Below are 5,793 nucleotides of genomic sequence, written 5' to 3' on the forward strand. Positions count from 1 at the left end.
GACAGCGAAGAAGAGCCCCAAGAAAGCCAAGAAGCCGGCGGCCGCCGCGGCCAAGAAAGCGGCCAAGAGCCCCAAGAAAGCGACTAAGGCTGCCAAGCCCAAAAAGGCGGCGGCGGCAGCGAAGAGCCCGGCCAAGGCGAAGGCGGTGAAGCCCAAGGCGGCCAAGCCCAAGGCAGCCAAGGCGAAAGCGGCCAAGGCGAAGAAGGCGACCCCCAAGAAGAAATAAATGGTCCTGGAAAAAATCCCTGTCTGCCTTGCAGACAAACCCAACGGCTCTTTTAAGAGCCACCCAAGCTTTCCCAAAAAGAGCTGAAACACTTTTTTTTTTACGTCCCTATTGTGTGTGTGCGCGCAATTTTAACTTCCCTTCTCGGCACTGCGCTAGCTTAATTAAGGTCGGTCCGGTAACAGCACAAACTTCCGCGGCCGTGTTCTCCACAGCTAGCCGGTAGCACCGCGGCAGTTGTTCACCGCGGTACCCCTCATTTCAGCACACCCCTGCGGGCGTGGGTGCAAATAGCTTCCCGTTAGCCGCAAGAAATCGGGGCGAGCCCAAAGACCCCGTGGAAGTTGGGCACCGCTCACGGCACCCCGGCTTTTGGGGCGGGGGGGGCGGCGTGCTGCGGCTCCCCGTAGTTTCTCTCCGATCAGCTGGGGGACGAGAGCAGCGCTCGCAAGCGCTCCCCGCCCGGAGCTCTACCGATTTCGAAAAGCCCGCGCTGCGCGGAGATTGGCCGCGACTCTCAGACTTTTCTGGTGCACAGCAGTTTTCGGGTTAAACAGACGCTCCACTCTTTTTTTTTCTCCTCACTCGGCGGAAGAGGTTTATGAACTTCCTGGGTACGTGCTCACCCCCCCTCCTATGGGCTTTTTTCCTCCCAGTCCAGTTCCGTCCCTTGCAGACTCGTCCCTCCCCTGGAAATGGTAGGGCGAGCGGGGTCCGAGAGGCATGAGTGTTTCGGGCTGCCTTTTGAGAGGCACGGGTGTTTCGGGCTGCCTTTTCAGCAGTCCGTGGTGCTGCCCGCCGGTCCTCGACTTCGGTGCTGAACCTCTCGCGCACTGGAGCTGCCGGGGTGGGTGCTTAGCCGGGTGCCGGGGGCTCATTTCGGCAACGGAGCCGCTCGGAGGCAGCGCTGGGCGCGGTCGGAACCCGCGGGGGTCGGAGCCTCCCGCGCTTTCCCTCCCCCCGCCTGCCCCCCAACCCTGCAGCCGCCTCCTTTTTCCAGTGACTCGACCGTACCCTCCTTCCGTCACCTCTACTGCACTCGAGCGATGCCCTTCGCTCCGCTTAGCTCTGCCTGGGCGCCAGCAGTGAGAAGCAGTCGGGGAGAAGCGGGGGGGAGAGGCTGTTTCCTCGCTTTAGTCACAGTGCTGGTACTACCGCTTCCCCAGCGGGCAGGAGAACGGGGAATTTCGTGGAATTACCTGTTCAGCTCTCAATAAAGACGGTTGATCTTAAGTCCGTAGCTGTTAACCTCATATATCTGAAGGGATTACCCGGAAACGGGGTCCCTGCAGTTTGGAGGAGAAATGGTGGGATCGGATTTCGCCGGTATTCGTGTTTTCGCAAAGACTGTCCACATCCTAAATACCCTGTACTAAAAGGGAAAGAAATACAAAACAGAGCCTCTATTTTTAAGCCCTGTTCCTGAAACGCTGTTCTTACTCTTCCTCTGCATTGCCTCTTAGGGTACACCCGACTTTGCAGTCCTTGCTCGGGTTTATAACTTCTTCCTCTATATAACATACAAACCTGCATACACATCCCACTTGTTTTCTGAAATTATCGGGCCATATCCCTGCACCCTGACAGCCCGAATTCCTGAGCTCACGTGCCTGTGCCCCTGTTTGGGATGGGGATGTGCCTACCAGACTCTCACAATTACCGTAAGTGAAGGGTGTTGGGAGTCACACCCACTAATTCTCAAAGGGTTTCACCCAACTAGGTGCACTGACCCGAGGAGAGTGGGTCAACTGCGATTTTCCAGCCCTCTACAACTAATTGGAAAGGAGTAGGTTTTGACTGGGTACGGTCAAACAACAGGTATGCTGCTGTAGCAAATGTGATATTCATGCTTAAATTTTTTCTTTATAGCTGAGCCCGAAAAGGCAAAACCCAAACAGTTGCAGTAGCATGGGCAAAACTGTATCACACGCACCCCTGCTAATTGAATTGACCTCGGCAGGACGGCCCTGGAATAAACATTTCGGGCATCTGGAATGAGTTGGGGTAATGACAGCCTGTTGGCTGTCACTCTTGGCCTGTTGCAACTTACCCTCCCTGCTCACTTGGGGAAGGCATCAGGGCACTTCTTTCCCTTTTCTGAGAGGTAAGAAGGAAAACTCAGATTATTATAACAGTGTTTTAAGAAAATTGAGTTGCGGCAGTTACCTACCTTGGATATTGCAGTAGTTGAGATTTAGAAAATTAGAGCATTACTGAACACAAGCGGTGATGGAGAGCACAGGCCTATGTACAATAATAACAGTCTAAAATACCTTTACAGGCAAAGAGTATATAGCTGTGGCTTTAGCTGAATAGACTTTATAGTTCTTAGCTGGAGATAGCTGCCAAATAATGTAAGAGATTGTTCCACACTACAGAAAGGAAGCGCATGTGCATGCAGGAACACTGAATGGACTGGCTATATAGGCTCCAGCGGATATACTGTCCAGTACAGGGACAAAATTAACATCAAACCAAAAAATCCTGTTAAACTTGAAAAGCTGGGCTGGGCAGGATAGCATAGATACCTACTGGAAGATTTTTTTCCCAACTGGAAAAAAGGAGTTCAGTGACAAAGAGCAAGAATGGCCTGGGAAAAATCAGCTTGCAGGGACAAGTGTGATGTCATGTTTATGCCAATTGCACCAGTGGCATCTCAGTCAGTACCCCTAATGCATTGTTTCTCATCCTCCTTCCCCCCCAGCCTGTGCACTGCTAGCCCTGTGGATGCCAGCTCATCTCAGCTACGGGAGCAGGTATGCACAACTCCAGACTGATTCTCCCTCAGAAATAGCTTATCTTAAATTACTGAGTCACTGCCACAGTGTCCGATCACGTTGTGTCCCTCAGGGCCCCACATCATCTTCAACAGGCCACTCTCCAGCTATTTCCTATTATGGTCATAAGAGAAGTTGATACCCTAAGAAAAAAACAGTGGATACTATTCTGCTGTCGTGGTTCAAATTTCTAGCTAACCTGCTAAGCTGAGGTTCAAGTGTGCCATTTATGATTGCAGTGGAGAGGGAACCCATCTCACTTTGTTGTATGACATCCTTTTTGGACATCTGGGCATTAATTTCTTTTCTCACACCTGTTAAGATGCCTCATGAAACTCAGGAAAGAAGGACAAGAGATGAGCTCTGCTCAGTATCTTCCAAGATGTGCCATGTGCTAAGATGGGCAGTTTGAAAAGGACTTGGGACATGTGCTCATAATGACAAATCAAACCTCAAAATAACTAAGAGGGCCTAATGTTGTTTTGTTTTGTCTTCTTGTAATGCTGATAAACTGGTCGGTTTCTGCACCTTGGGTACATTTGTTACAAGGAACATCTTCCTTGCCCATCATGCTCTTATCTCCATCTCTCTCTTAGCTGAGTGTCCTTTTCTAAGAACCAATGAGCAGAAACTTCCCCAGACATTTCCTACCACATTCAGGAGTTGTATTGATATCGCAAAATACGATTCCAACAAGACTTTCGTATTATATGATGGGACATCTCTGTGGCCATGCAGCTTCTATTTATTGAACTTTTTATATAGCCTATGTCATGTCCCTAGCCTGTTCCACATTTGCAAAGTGCTCAGATTAATGCATATTCTGAGATGAATAGCAGATTTCTTAAATTTCTACAATGCCCTCACCACATGGACATTTACCCACACTACAGACTCTAAGGAACGTCAATACCACTGCCTGGAACACAGGTAATACGGCAAGCAGAGCTTTAGGATCTCAGGCACAAAACACATTTTGTCTTCTGTGAATAGTTCTGACCTGGGAACTGGATTACAATCAGACTGATCAGTGATTCTGTGCAATGATTTGACATGGAGAACTGAGCTGCTGGTGGTCAAAGAGGAGGTGTCTTAACAGGAGGCAAAAAAAGGCCGGTGTTTAGTGAGTGGCCATACTTCAACAGAAAACACAAGTATCCACTCTATGATTTTAAATGCTAAGCTGCTGTATTGGGTTTGCGTGGCAAGGTTTTGGTAGCAGAGGGGCTACAGGGGTGTCTTCTGTAAGAAGATGCCAGAAGCTTCCCCCATGTCCGATAGAGCCAATGCCAGCCAGCTCCAAGATGGACCTGCGGCTGACCAAGGCTGAATCCATCAGCGACGGTGGTAGCGCCTCTGGGATAACATATTTAAGAAGGGGAAAAAAACTGCTGTGCAACTGCAGCAGGAGAGAGGAGTGAGAATATGTGAGAGAAACAACTCTGCAGACACCAAGGTCAGCGAAGAAGGAGGGGGAGGAGGTGCTCCAGGCGCTGGAGCAGAGATTCCCCTGCAACTCATGGTGAAGACCATGGTGAGGCAGGCTGTCCCCCTGCAGCCCATGGATGTTAATGATGGAGCAGTTATCCACCTGCAGCCCATGGAGGACCCCACACTGGAGCAGGTTGATGCCCAAAGGAGGCTGTGACCCCATGGGAAGCCTGTGCTGGAGCAAGTTTGCTGGCGGGACTAGTGACTCTGGGGGGGATCCATGCTGGAGCTGTCTTTTCCCAAAGGACTGCACCCCATGGAAGGGACCCACGCTGGAGCAGTTTGTGAAGAACTGTAGCCTGTGGGAAGGACTCATGTTAGAGAAGTTTGTGGAGAGCTGTCTCCTGTGGGATGGACCCCACACTGGAGCACGGGAAGAGTGTGAGGAGTCCTGCCCCTGAGGTGGAAAGAGCGGCAGAGACGACGTGTGATGAACTGAACGCAACCCCCATTCCCCGTATGCCTGCACTGCTCGGACGGAGGAGGTAGAGAAAATTGAGAGTGAAGTTGAGCTCGAGAAGAAGGGATGGGTGGGGGGAAGGTGTTTTAAGATTTGGTTTTATTTCTCATTATCCTACTCTGATTTGATTGGTAATAAATTAAGCTAATTTCCCCAAGTTGAGTCTGTTTTGCCCATGACGGTAATTGATGAATGATCTCTTCCTGTCCTTATCTCAGCCCATGAGCTTTTCATTATATTTTCTCTCCCCTGTCCAGTTGAGGAGGGGGAGTGATAGAATGCCTTTGGTGGGCACCTGGCATCCAGCCAGGGTCAACCCACCACAGCTGCTCAAAAATTAGGAGGAAAGTAAAAAAAAAAGAGTTCAGAATTGCAAATTATTACAAGGAAGGCCTGCTTTCATTTGTTTTGTCTTCCATAGGGTCAACTGTTTATTTCACAGATTTACTTACTTAGTAAATGGTGATATCAAAAGTTTGTGATGTTCCAGCACTGGAAGTAGAAATGGAGAAAGAAAATAATGGCAAATGAATCCATGAGTTAGATAAAGGTCTACATATAGCAGAACAAACTCTCAGCAACCTGGCAAGAATTCTGTTGAAGTAAAGTTACTCTCTCGCAGAATAATAAATCACTTTGTAATGATGAACATTTTATGTTACGGTGTTACGGAATTTTTCATCAGCATTAGTCACCACAAAGCCAGATTGCCTGTGAGATTACCACAAAACCAAGTAATTTCTGTACATGTGTTTCTTTCTCTCTTTGTTCTCTGTTAGTGGGTTCTGTTACTCCTGTGCTTTTTGTGTATCTCTGTCTTTTACTGTAGTTGTCATGTG

This window comes from Aptenodytes forsteri, unplaced genomic scaffold, assembly GCF_000699145.1.
Source record: "Aptenodytes forsteri isolate BGI_AS27 unplaced genomic scaffold, ASM69914v1 Scaffold284, whole genome shotgun sequence".
NCBI classification, from domain to species: domain Eukaryota; kingdom Metazoa; phylum Chordata; class Aves; order Sphenisciformes; family Spheniscidae; genus Aptenodytes; species Aptenodytes forsteri.